Consider the following 13,659-nt stretch of genomic DNA (forward strand, 5'->3'; position numbering starts at 1 on the left):
CATCTCTGATTCCCCCAAAATCCAATTACATCCAGAGCATGGGAGTTAATTCTTGAACTCCCCAGGACTTGGACCATTTCCAAAGAAAGTAAACAAAATTCCTAATCTCTCCTTGTTATGTCAGCTACCCATGGAGTTCTGAGAACCTCCCGATATGTCTTAGCCAAAAATCCACCTGCAGAATGGACACTACCCAAGAACATATAGAAAGGGCCAATGAACACATGAAAAGATGCTCAATATCATTAGTCATGGGGAAATGCAAATTAAAAAACTCAATGTGATATATGTATCCACATCCACTGAAACAGCTAAACTTAAAATGACTGGCAATTCCAAGGACTTGAGAAGATCTGGAGGAACCAGAACTCTCATACGTTGCTGGCAGGTGGTGGGGGCGTGGAGAACAAAATGATGCAGCCACTTTAGAAACAATCTGACAGTTTCTTATAGAGTTAGACGTACACTGATTCTACAACCAGCAATTCTACTTCTAAGTCTTAATGCAAGAAAAATATGTCACTACGCAAAGACCTGCATGTGATTGTTTATAGCAGTTTTGTTCATAATAATCCCAAACTGGAAATAACACAAATGTGTATCAAATGTGAATGGATAAACAAATTGTGACACACCTATACCTGTGATGGTATGCTGTTATGCAATAAGAAGGAACAGACTGCTAATCTATGCGACAACATGAGTGACTCTCAAATGCATTATGCTAAGTGAAGAAAGCCAGAAACAAAAGACCACACACTATATGATTCCATTTACATGGCATTCTAGAAAAGGCAAAGCTATAGTGACAGATGTCAGATCAATGCCTGCCTGGGGCTGGAGAGAGGGGGTAGAAATTAACTATAAAGAGGCGCAAGAAAACTTTTTTTTTTTTTTTTAATTTATTTATTTGTGAAAGAGTGCTAGCAGGGAGAAGAGGATTGGGGGTGGAGAGAGTGAGAGAGGCAGAGGCAGATTCCCTGCTGAGCAGAACCTCTCACAGGGCTCCATCCCACGACTCTTGAGATCATAAGGTGAGCTTAAGAGTCAGAAGCTTAACCTACTGAACCACCCAGACACTCAAAGAGGCACAGGGGATCTTTTTGGAATGATGATCTAGTTCTACATCTTGACTGTGGAGGTGGACACATGACTAAATACATTTGTCAAAATTCATCCAACTGTACATTTAAAATATTTATTATATGTAAAATATTCAGGGGAAAAGCTGTTTTTTTAAAAAAAAAAACTAGCTATAGAACATCATTTTTCTTTGTATATAGGATAGTCCAAACACAGAATTCCTTTGTAAGTACAACTAATCTCAGACTTGAGGTCCAGTTACATTGTTTTTATGACTTGCCTTGCATATTGGACTCCAGAGTTTTTTCTAATTTTCTATCCCAACTGGTGCTCTTTCAATTGGGAGCTGCTTTTTACATCTTTCCCATCTTAAAAGTGGAACCAGAGGAGGTTATCAGCACTGCAGAGTCCAAATCGAGTCTGGCTATATTTTAGGTCTATTAAATCCACTGCAGTGTTTAGAGCAGATTGGGAGAGAGATCCTAAACTGACTGAAATACAGCAGCAGGGACGGAGAGGAGCGCCAGGGAGAGACATTTGGGCAGATCTAGTTAGAGACTAGTTGTGGGAGTATCACAGAGAACAGCATACAAAGGAGATTTTGAATAGTTCCCCACCGCCTCTGGGGAGAAGCCCAAACTCCCGCGTGGGCTCTCAGGCCTTCCATGGTCTACTTCCAATCTACCCTTTCATTGCCTGCTGTCTCTTTTCACTGAACCAAAAGATCCCTCAAAGGATCCCTCTGAGATCCCTCAGAGATCCTAGATCTCTGGGTCATAAGTTTGAGCCCCACGTTGGATATAGAGTTTACTTAAAAAGAACCTTAAAAAAAAAATCTAAAAATAAAAAAAGCTCCGCAAGCGTAGGTTTGTGCCTTAACATAGTACGCACTTCATGAAAATTACATAAGAGTGGGTGTTCAGTAGGTACTGGTTGATTGTCCGTTCACCTAATGATGGACATTTGTGTTGGTTCTATTCTTGGCTATTATGAACAAGGCTGCTGTGAACATTCTTGTCCGGGTCTTTATGTGGACATATGCTTTCATTTCTCTTGAGTAAACCCTGGAAATGGAATTACTGGATCATATGGTAGGTATATTACCTCCATATACTAGGATACTACTCAGCAATAAAAAGATATGAACCATGGTCCACACAACAACATGGATGAATCTCAACATATTTATGTTGAGTGAAAAGGGCTGGACACCACCCCCCCCACCAAAAGTCAGCATATACTGTACGATTCTGTTTATATAAAACCCTAGAAAAAGCAAACCCGAGGCACTGGGGTGGCTGAGTTGGTTGGGTATCTGACTCTTGGTTTCAGCTCAGGTTGTGATCTCAGGGTCCTGGGATCGAGCCTCGCCTTGGGCTCTGTGCTCAGGGTGTGGACTCTGAAGATTCTCTCTCCCTCTCCCTCTGCCTCCCCCCCCCCACTCATGCTCTCTCTAAAAAGACATAAATAAAATATTGGGGAAAAAAAGTCAACTAATCTATAGTGACAGAAAGCAGATCGGCAGTTGAGGGGGCAAGGACAGAGAGGCACAAGAGGTGAGGATTACAGAAGTGACCCAAGGAAACTTTCTGGGGTGATGGATGTATAGTGATAGTTTCACAGTGGTACACATACATGAAAACATCAAATTATACATTTTAAATGTGAGGTTTATGGTATGCCAATTACACTCGAGCTGTTAAAAAAAAAAAAAAAAGATACTGCTTGAGAGATTCCTGGGTGGTTCAGTAGGTTAAGCGGCTGCCTTTGGCTCAGGTCATGATCCCAGAGTCCTCGGATCAAGTCCCACATCGGCCTCCACGCTCAGTCGGGAGCTTGCTTGCTTCTCCCTCTGCCTGCTTCTCCCTCTGCTTGTGTGCTCTCTCTCGCTGACAAATAAATAAAATCTTTTAAAAAAAAGTACTGCTTGATAAAATAGCAGACCCCAATAATTGCATATAGAATAAATGCAGGGAGGTGTTCAATGTTGCTTTATGGAATACAAAGCAATATGCTCAATACATCTTGGTAGAATTAATGTGCAGAAGAAACAAGTGAATATTAGGTGTTCAATAACTTTATAATGAACAAAGGAATGAATTTGACAAAATTTACATCACCCTTCTGTGCCAGGCACAATCCTAGGCTCTGGGAATAGCCTGTAGAGCATGACAAAGATTCCTGTGCTCATAGAGCTTTAATTTGAGGACAGTAGACAACAAAAAAGATTAGTAAAATACATACAGTGTGTTCGATAGGTGTTAAGAGAGAGAAAGCTGAAGAGAGAGAACATATCGGGGACTGACATCTTTCGAAAGTGGCACTCTCCTTGAAAAGATGACGCTTGTGAAAAAACCTGAGGGAAACGAGTGGACCAAGTGGATGTCTGGGAGAGTGAAAAGTAACCGTTCCCGCAAATTAATAAAAGAATGAGCAAGAGTTGAATGAAATGTCTGAGGAGTGAATGAAGGCAGCTGTAGGAGCGCACAAGTGCTGGCGAGGTCCTGCTGGGTCCCGTTCGGTCCCCGGCCCTCGCAGCCCGCCCCTACTTGCATTGTCCACGAGGAGGCGCGCCTAAGCCCGCTCCGCAGTCGTCTTCCGCCGACGGCCCGTGCGTGGGCACGCGCAGAAACCGCTAGGAGGCGTCGGTTTCCCTTCCCACGCGCGGACGCCGGCGTGGGCCGACGCGGCCGGGGAGCCCGCGCGTGCGCAGAGCCGAGGCCGGGGGGCCCTCGGGGCGGGGCGGAGCGGGGCGGGGCAGAGTGGGGCGGGGCGGGGGCTTGAGGTGATTCCCGAGCCGCGGTGGCGGCTCCGGCCGTGCGGGGAAACCGAAAGTGGGCGGCGGCCGCGGTTGTGGCACTGGCTGAGACGGCAGCGGGAGCTGGGCCCAGAGGAGCGGAGACGGGCCGTGGGCCCCCGGGACGAGGTGAGCGCAGGTCTTGCCGCTGTGGGTGCGACAGGTGCTGGGCGACGTCGGACGAGGTTTCGGGCGGGCGCGGCGCACCTGGGTCACTAGCGGGACAGTGGCCCGGGCGGGACAAGAACGGGCCTGGGGCCTCTTCGCAGCAGCCGCAGGGGATGCCGCGGGGGGGAGTTGGAGTTCCAGAGCGTTGTGTTTTTTAAATCTCTGATGGGACCCGTTCCCCGGCCGCTGGGTGACAGGCTGGGCGTCCCCCCGCCCGGGAGCCTGACAGAGCGCTCAGTGCAACGGGAAAATGTAGCAGTGGGGGTGTGGACGAGGGGCGGGAGGCGCTGACCAGGAAGTGGTTCTACAGCCGCCCGCCTGGAGCAGGGCACATCGGAACCCCCGGCTGCCTGAGCTCCGTATTTTACACCCTGAGCTTTCGAAGGCAGGGGCCTCTCTGCGGACCGGCCCATGCAGGCCGCTCAGGTAATGCGGGGCGCAAATACTATACAAGGCTCTCGAACCGTGAGACCCAGGCCGGGACACAGCGAGGAAGGAAACACGAATCCATGAATGAGTTGTCTCTTAACTTTGATCAAGATCCAACAGGGTCAGGTGCTCAGCCTCAAGTTACTGGGAGGGGGCTTAGAGCCCGCCCAACTTTTCTTCTACGTTCCGCTTGCGGGGTATAATATATTTCCGGTTATCACCAAAGGTTACCAGTCCCAAATAGTTTTAGAGAGCAAGACAGGTTAATACCTGTGTTAGAAAAAGTCCTGGCCCCAAAGGATTTTCATTAATGCCCTGCAAAACAAAACAAACTACTGATCTGGGTCAACCCCCACTGCCCCCACCCCCCCCCCGCCCCGCCCCAATCGTGCAGGTGGAAAAATTGCAGCAAAGTGTTCTGCCTAGTGATATGCCGCAACTTAATGACAGAAATGAAACTCAGACCCAAATTTCTAACTCACCTTTGGCTGCCTGGATGTGTAGGAGTGGCATACTGCAAATAGTGTGGGCTTTGCGGACCTGGGTTGGCAATCTGGGCTACTCCTCTTCCTGATTGTGGATGGTGAATAAATTACTTTCTTTGAGCCTGGTTTTCTGTGTATCAAATGGAAATGTTTAACATAAGTCCACACAGCTTTTGGGAGGTAACTACTGTAAATCCTTTGATTTATAGTAATGGTCAAGAAATGTTAACTCTTTTCTTTTCACCAAATTTCCTGTATTTTCCGTAATTGGATTTCAGTTTCTTGGAGTGCTCTAATACAAGATTAATTGGCCCGTGGTGGGGAATTTTCCATCTCCACTTAATGGACATTTCAGAGCATCAGTTACATGCAAAGTACCGTGCTGGATGCAGTGTGTAATTGGTCCCAGGGCCAGCTGCGTTAGAATCCACATCTCCTGTGCCCCAGCCCTAGGCCCTTTGGTGGCACACAGATTTCCTCTTTGCTGGTTAAACACAGTGAGACTGTGAGGCAGCAGTTGGCAGTGCCTTCGGATTTCAGTCCCTGGAGACTGTAGACTGGAGATGGAACATAATCCCTGCTAATGCCCTTTTAAGTGTATTGGTTGAACGTGGCTGAATGAACTTACTGTGTTTTGTACCAAGAGATGTAAACTTCTTGAAGGACTGCTCTTTAAATTCTCTGTGTAATGTAAACTAGTTGGAGACTTAATATGAATTTAAAGGAAAATACTTTGTAAATCAACTCTAAGTGCCCACTCTGTGTTTGGTCAAGTGCTGTTTTCAAGAACTGAGATTTGACAGAGGGCTCTGCATCTGGGCACTTTCAGAATCAGCGGATGAATACAGTAAGGACCCAAGTTCCTTGGTACTTGAGTGAAATGTAATTTCATATTTATGTGAATTGGTTTTTCTTTCTCTATGCAAAACTTATTTTCTTTGCCCTCTATTCCTGCCTTTGTGCTTTGGAATGTTTCATTCTTTTTATTATTTCCCCAGTAGGCCAAATGTATTTTTAAAAATTTTGTCATTCAAACTATCTGAAAGTAATCGATTTTGTGATTTTTAGCTGCAATGTGTATATATGCCAGTTAGAGCTGCTGGTCAGCACAAAATGCCCAATGACTCCAAAGCAAACTCAATATTATAGCTGTACAGCTTTGTCAGGAGGAAGCCAACCTATGGTTTACATTAGATCTTTGGCTCCCACTTCAGAACTTGAAGGACTCCAAGGAAAGTTGAGAGTCACAGCTCTTGTCCATCTTCCTATCTTCCATATGAAAAAAAGTGACCTGAAGTGACTCACTCAAAGGGTCACAGCTAATTAGTAGCAGAACTGGGATTAAGATCACAAATCTTAACTAAGACACTTTATTATTGCAAGAGGTTTTTTTTTCCTCTAATATGTAGATTTATGGAAACCCCTTACTATTTGTAATATGTAGTTAGTAATGCATGTACAGCTTAGAGCTTGAAATAATAATAATAATAAATAGAAATGCTCCCTAAATATGCCCTATGGAAATATGTCATCACTTGAAGGTGTTAATTACTCTTTCTTTTTAAAAAGATTTAGTAAAGGAGTAATTCAGGTGGTCACAAGTAGACTATACTGTAATAGGAAAGAAAAAAGAACATGTTAAACTGTTACAAGATGAGAAATCATCCTGGAAGGGTCTTAGACCAAAACCTTCCCTCTCTTGGGCTCAGTTTATTGATTTGTAAAATGAGGGGGTTGGGATAAACTAGATGATATCTAAAATCTTTTTGGCACATTCTGAACTTTGAGGGCCCTGGCATGTTGCTAAAATAGTGTCTTCAAGTAAATGGGCAATCAGTTACCACAAGTATTTGCCCTAAGAAGGTACTAAAAATTGTGTAAGAAGGCAAGAGAGGTTACTCGGTAATTTCAATTTACCCTAATAATTTTTCAGATTTTTTTCTGGGGTTTAGTGCCACTCTGAAATGCAGCTTTATGACATTGAGGAAGATGAGCCAAACAGGACTGTTGGAAATAGGTGAGAAAAGAGAAACTTAGAGAAGAACATGCACAGGTGAGAGCTGGACCAGCTAGGCTAATGGGTAGTGAGGAATCTCGGGCTCTGGGAAGCACATAACATGTAAATGACTGAGTCAGGGAGGCTCAGTCAGTGGTAAAGGCTGTATCTAGAGGACACTGAAACCACATTCTTCAGAATAAGACTTTCTGAGGATGATTATCAGGTATATTAAGGAGAAAAGCTGTGAATTTCCAGACACAGTTTTGAGTATGAGAGTTATTTTAGGCTATTTAAATTATTTAAATATTGCTTTCTTAAAGGTTATTACTTTCCCCTACTCCTTGCTCCACTTTTTGTACATTATTAGCACTTTGGAGTTCTCTATGATTTATTTTGTAATAAAAAGAAAAAGGACAGAGTGAAAGGATAAAAGGAAATGTCAATTGCCACAGTGAATATTTGCAACAATTAGAGATTCTTTTTTTTTTTTTTTTTTTTTTTTTTACAATTAGAGATTCTTTTGGGATTGGGTGCCCATACCCTTAAATCAGAATATGGCTGATCCCTATTTCATGCCACTTTAAGGGCTGATCATGAAGTCAGTGTCCCCTAAGTTCCAAATTATTTAAGAGAAGCCAATTCTAGACACTTGGAGCAGCTATCTAAAAGGAAGCCCTAAGTTTGGAAACCAGAAGACCTGGGTTCTTGTTGTGATTCTGGCCACAAAAATATGTGAGAATATATGAGACCTAGAATAATTGCTCTGGGCCTCAGTTTCCTCATTATTAAACTGAAGGGTTTGGAGGAGATGGTCTGCAGGTGCCCACCAGCTTTCCATGCTTCTCTCAGCTCTCTACTCTGGGGTTGGGCCCACCATTCTATGCTGCTTCCCTAAGCCGGGCAGGGTGTGGGAACATTGTGGGCTTGTGGTCTAGCATGGAATCTCTGCTCCCTGAGCCTTTGCCAAAGCAGTAAGTGACTTTTTGTCTACTAATTAAGTGAGAAATTTTGGAGGGGATCCAGTCGCTTTCTTACCAAGCTTCCCAGTTCATAAGTATGTTAATGAGGCAAATAAGAAAATCTGGGAAAATTCTGGTATTTCAAATTTAATGCTGTACTAAGCATTTCCCCGATATACCAATGCTTTTATCATTGTGCTCTTAGCCATTTAATACATATATTCATAGGTAGTTTCCCATCCACACCACACTTCCAGGAAATGCAAGTAAGTACTGAATTCCAAGCTCATAGAACTCTACTGTTGATGCTTGTCATTCAGAAGAGAGGCAAGGAAAGGAGGAAGAGAAAGAGCAAGATGAAGGAAGTGAAAGTCAAATGCAATTGGTTGTGACCTATTGTGGTCATTTTCTTCCTTCCTAATGTCTTTGCTAACTGACCTTGGTTAGTTTTTGAGATCAAAAGTACTCTGATTAAATAATTCCCCAGACCCATCTCTACTTTACTCTGCTGTTTAGGATTCTTAGTCAGCTCAAGAAGACCCTATATTGTCTTCAGAATAAGAATATTTTTAAGGAATATCCTTAATTCTCAAGGAAACCTTTAATTCTTAAGGAAATTAAGGAAACCCTTAAGAATTTTAACCTGAGAAGCTGTGTTCTAAAACAGAGATAGCCAGCCTTATTTCTCCCAGCCTAGCCTAATTTATGGTCACCAGGACTTGCATAACATTCTCAAAATAAAAGTAACTTGAGTTTCCTTAAACTCAGAATGAATATTTGTCACAGCACTTTCAGAGAGTAGAAATAAAGGGGAAAGAGAGTTGACAAGTCAAAGCAGCAACTTAAAAAATTTGGGAAGCTACTTTGGAGAAACTTTGAAACTTAATTTTTGGAGGGAGCATGACTAAAGGTTTGCCATTGAGGCCCAGAGTTGAAATTCCCATAAACTTCCTCTTGTGCTTCTAATGGATGACATCCAAGATAATAAACTTAATTTTTTATAGCTAAAGGAGAGTATTGTATGCTTTTTATAAAAGTTATTGAGTGTAATTGCCATCTTCAGAAAATTTCAAAAAAATGCCATGACAATCAAGGAATTCAAATTTAAGGCTTTTAAAGCAATATAGATTAGAAAATAATGATTGTTTTGAAAAAATTATTTTAGTTGTAACTTTCTTTTTAGTCACTGCCCAAAGTAATACTACTAATGTAGGAATCACGGATCCAACTGGAAGAAACTGATAAGCATGAGAATACCACCTACATCTGAACAAGATGTGTAGTCACATTTTCCCTCCCAGGCTTCACTGTGCTTAACTGCTTCTCACCAGCTTTGAGATCTTCAGTCTCATAGTCCCAAGGGACCACCTTTCCCTCCAAAAAGATATAGCTTCTAAAAGTTGTTGTAAATTCAGTATCAGTTTCTTTGTGAATCCCAACAGTATAGGCACAATGTTTGAAAACCAGGGAATACATGCAAGTGTGAGACACTTACTGGTATTCAGGCTGTGCCTCTGGCTCATCGGTATGTGTGAACTTCTTCTTCTTTTTTTTTTTTTTTAAAGACTTTATTTATTTATTTGACAGACAGAGATTACAAGTAGGCAGAGAGGCAGGCAGAGATAGAGGAGGAAGTTGGCTCCCTGCTGAGCAGAGAGCCTGATGCAGGGCTCAATCCCAGGACTCTGGGACCATGACCTGAGCCAAAGGCAGAGGCTTTAACCCACTGAGCCATCTAGGCGCCCCTATGTGTGAACTTCTTACAGGAACACTGGGTCATTGAGAACACTGGCTCAGAGTGAAAGGGCCGTGAAATAATCTACCTGATGATTCTCAACCACAGCCTGGTGACATACTTGGGTGTCTTAGTCAGTTAATGACAATCGTTAAAATTTGCAAGTTGTTTTTTAATAAAGAAATTTAAGATGATTCCTTTAATAGCTCACATGCATTATGCTATGTTTTAGTAAGTAGAAAGGAGTATTAGATAGATGGACGATTTCTCACTCATTCATCCAATGTTTATTGAGCTCTTGTGGGCTGGGCTCTAGGGATTCAGTAGTGAACAAAGGCTCACAAATTCCAGCTTTTTAGATTTTTTTTAAAAGATTTTATTTATTTATTTCACAGACAGAGATCACAAGTAAGCAGAGAGGCAGGCGGGGGGTGGGGGTGCGGCGAGAGGCAAGCACCTTGCTGAGCAGAGACCCTGTTGCAGGGCTCGATCCCAGGACCCTGAGATCATGACCGGAGCCGAAGGCAAAGGCTTTAACCCACTGAGCCACCTCCCACAAATTCCAGCTTTCACAGAGCTCATAATCAAGTTGGGGAAACAGATGGTACAATTAAATAGGACTACTGGGTGGTAATAAGTGCAAAGGAGGGAAATAAGGTAGGGAAGGGGTGTAGGGAATACCGGACAGCCAGCATAACAGTTTGGATTTTGGATAGGGTGGCCAGGAACGGCCTTGCTGAGAAGGTAACCTTTGAGCCAATATTCAAACTGCGGCAGTGAGTTGTGTGGCCCCTGGTGGAAAATAGATTCTAGGAAGCGAAGTGGAAGCTGAGACCAGCAAGGAGGCAGTTGCCCCAATCCAGGCAAAAGATGCTGTTGGCATGGACTAGAGCGATCACCACAAGACAGTCAGGAGTGGGGGAATTGTGAATGTCAGCCTGTCTGTCTTCATGTATCACGTGGTGATGGTGGTAAGGAGTTGAGAGTCACTAATACTCAGTTGCTTCATTTTACAGAGAAGGAGGTGAGAGCCCCAGGAGAAAGGATTTGTCCCAGGAAAATAAGTGCTCTTTGCATAGTGATATTGAACTTGGAGACACCAGCAAGAGGAGGCATGGGCACAGCCTTCCACAATCCCTCGTCTCTCCTCACAATCAAATCAAAATCAATATATCAACTACTAGTTAGCAACACCCCCAAATGGTTAATGTTTGGGAGATCCTTACCAGCAGTTCTTTCAGAGCAGACCTTGGGAAGGTAAAGGGGACATTTGAGAGAAAGCGGTCTGAAGTGGCTCTCCCAAGGGTGGAAGGAGTAGAAAGCTTTCACATAGGGCAGCCTAGAGAACCAGTCTCTGATTAGCTTCTAAGATGGGATTAGACTTGTCCTTTCGAGCCAGCAGCATACTGGAGCTCTATTATGTTTTAGTCACAGGATGTCCATTAGTGAGTAGAATGCTATGAGAATTTTTTTTAACCCCACAAATTAGTGATTGCTGCCCACCCACTAATGTAGCTGGAGAAAAGTAGACCATGGTAAGGAGGTGGTAATGGAACAGATGCTCTTTCCAGAAAGAAGAGGAGGAGGCAGTAGAAACTCCTCCTCAAGGTGAAGGATGGGTCCTTCCTACTGATAGTCTCAGCAGGAGTTTATAGTGCTTCTGACTAGGGAGGAGCCAGTACTAAACAATCTGGTCCAAATGGATCCAGGTGCCCTGCTTGCACGCAAGTGGGTGTATTCCTACCTGTGTGCTGACCTCCTGGCATCATATCTACATGTCACGTGTGCATAATTCATAGTCTGGGCCCATCTGCAGATATACAGAGATGCAAAGTCCAGCTTTACTCAGAAGACCTCTAGATGAACAGGTGGGAGAGACAGAGTTTTAAAGGAAAGACGGGAAAGGTGGGGGTAAAAAAGTTGGGGAGGCTTGGCTCTGGGAGGTTAGTAGGCTATCCTTTGGCTTTTCCTCTTACAAATTAGAACTTGGCCAGCCTCCATTATGGTTTTTCCTAGTTGAAGAAATAACTGCAGTGAAGGTTCAGTGATCTTTAACTGTTGAGCCAGGAACCATTACAAATCAAAGTCTGTCTCTTATATTGGAAGTTTACTACTTAAGAGCCAGAATTTACATGTTAGATTTAACTCCTGGCAACCTTGAAATATAGGTGTCAAAGCCATCCTTTCTGAGCTGCTACCCAACACACTCAGGAAAGTGTAGTTGGACATCAAGGGAATGGAGGTTCTGAGACACTACAGCTGTCATCTTTTGCTGCCATGAATTTTCTTTTTACCCTTTAGAGTGCCTGTCAGTATCACTGACTTGGAATCTGAACCATCCCTATGAGTGACTTCCATACATCTTATCATGTCTTGGTGATTTACCTTCCCTCAGCTTTGGCGTTCTCATCTATAGAATGAGAACAATTTCCTCCTAGAATTATTACATATATTAAATTTTTAGAAAATCCAAATCTCAGAACTTGGATTCTCACAAGAGAAAGAAAAACATGTCTACCCAAAGATTTATATAATTCAAAGCAGCTTTATTTATAATACCCCCAAATTGGAAGCAACCCAAATGTCTATCAACATTCAGATGGATAAATGAATTTTGGCATGTCTACACAGTGAAATACTGCTTATCATAGTATGAGAAGTTTTTGCTGTTAAGTGTGGAAACATGGATGAAACTCAAGAACACCAGGAAAAAGTGATCTATCCTGACAGAAAGCAGATCAGTGGCTTCCAGGAGCCAGGACAGCATGTGTATGAGAGGGTGAGAGCTGTCTGCAAAGTGGCACAACTTGAAAGAACTTCTTTTTCTCAGACTTATTGATATATACTTTACATATAATAAAAGTCCCCCTCTTTTGTTTATAGTTCTATGATTTTTTTTAAAGATTTTATTTATTTCTTTATTTGACAGAGACACAGAGAGAGAAGGGACACAAGCAGAGGGGTGGGAGAGGGAGAAGCAGGCTTCCCACTGAGCAGGGAGCTTGATGCACAGGACGCCGGGATCATGACCTGAGCTGAAGGCAGACACTTAACCAACTGAGACACCCAGGTGCCCCTATAGTTCTATGATCAAGAGAGACTATTTCTGTCATTCCCAAAATTGCCCTGTGCCTTCTTTACAGTCTGTCCCCTCCCTATACTCCCATCCCTTGGCAGCCTCTGATTTAATTTCTATGCCTATAGTTTTGCCTTTTTCAGAATGTTACATAAATAGAATCATACAGCATATAGTCTTTTGTGTCTGGCTTCTCCCACTTAGCATAGTGTGAGAATCATCCATACAGTTCTATGTATCAATAATTTGTTCCTTTTAATTGCGGAGTACTACTTAATTGCATGGATATGCAACGCTAGTTGATTCATTCACCTGCTGATAGACATTTGGATTGTTTTTAATTGGGTGGTAATTATGAATAAAGCTTCTATAAATATTTAGGTACAGGTTTTTATATGAATATATGTCATTATTTCTCTTGGGTAATGACCAACATATAAGTTTTTTGGATTGTATGATAAAAGCATGCTTCTTCATAAGAAACTGTCAAGCCATGACTTTTCAAAATATTGTTCTGCAAGCCCACTAGACATGTATGAGAATTCTAGTTGCTCTGCATTCTTATCAACACTTCATACTGTTGGTTTTTTAAAAAAGTTTAACTTATTCTAATAGATGGGTAGTGATGCCTCATTGTGGATTTAATTTTCACTTCCCTAATGAAGAATATGTTTTTTGGCCATCTACATCTCTACTTTAGTAAACAGTATGTGTTCAAATAATTTGCATGTTTTAAAATGGGCTCTTTGTTTTCTTATTGAGTTTTGAGGGTTGTTTACATACACTGGTTACCTGTCCTTTACCAGAAGTTTTATGAAACTATATCCTTCCAGTTCGTGGCTTGTCTTTTCATTTTCTCAACAGAAATTTATATTTAAAAGAGCATAAATTTAAAATTTTGATGAAATCCAATTTGTCAATTTTTTCT

At 42.5% G+C, this 13,659-nt stretch overlaps 1 protein-coding gene across 4 annotated transcripts in view; it reads left to right on the forward strand.

Annotated features, from left to right (window-relative positions):
* The first annotated feature begins 3,823 nt into the window (after positions 1-3,823).
* The window catches only part of TDRD7 (tudor domain containing 7), a 74,340-nt gene continuing 64,504 nt past the window's right edge, over positions 3,824-13,659 (forward strand). The window contains exon 1 of one of the 4 annotated variants that reach the window (XM_082694927.1): positions 3,824-4,009. The gene's annotated coding sequence lies outside the window, so the exon portion shown is untranslated. The remainder of the gene's footprint in view (positions 4,010-13,659) is intronic. The other 3 variants (XM_082694928.1, XM_082694930.1, XM_082694929.1) reach the window with 3 other exon arrangements.

The sequence above is a fragment of the Mustela nivalis genome (genome assembly GCF_964662115.1).
Source record: "Mustela nivalis genome assembly, chromosome: 13".
Classification (NCBI taxonomy): Eukaryota; Metazoa; Chordata; class Mammalia; order Carnivora; family Mustelidae; genus Mustela; species Mustela nivalis.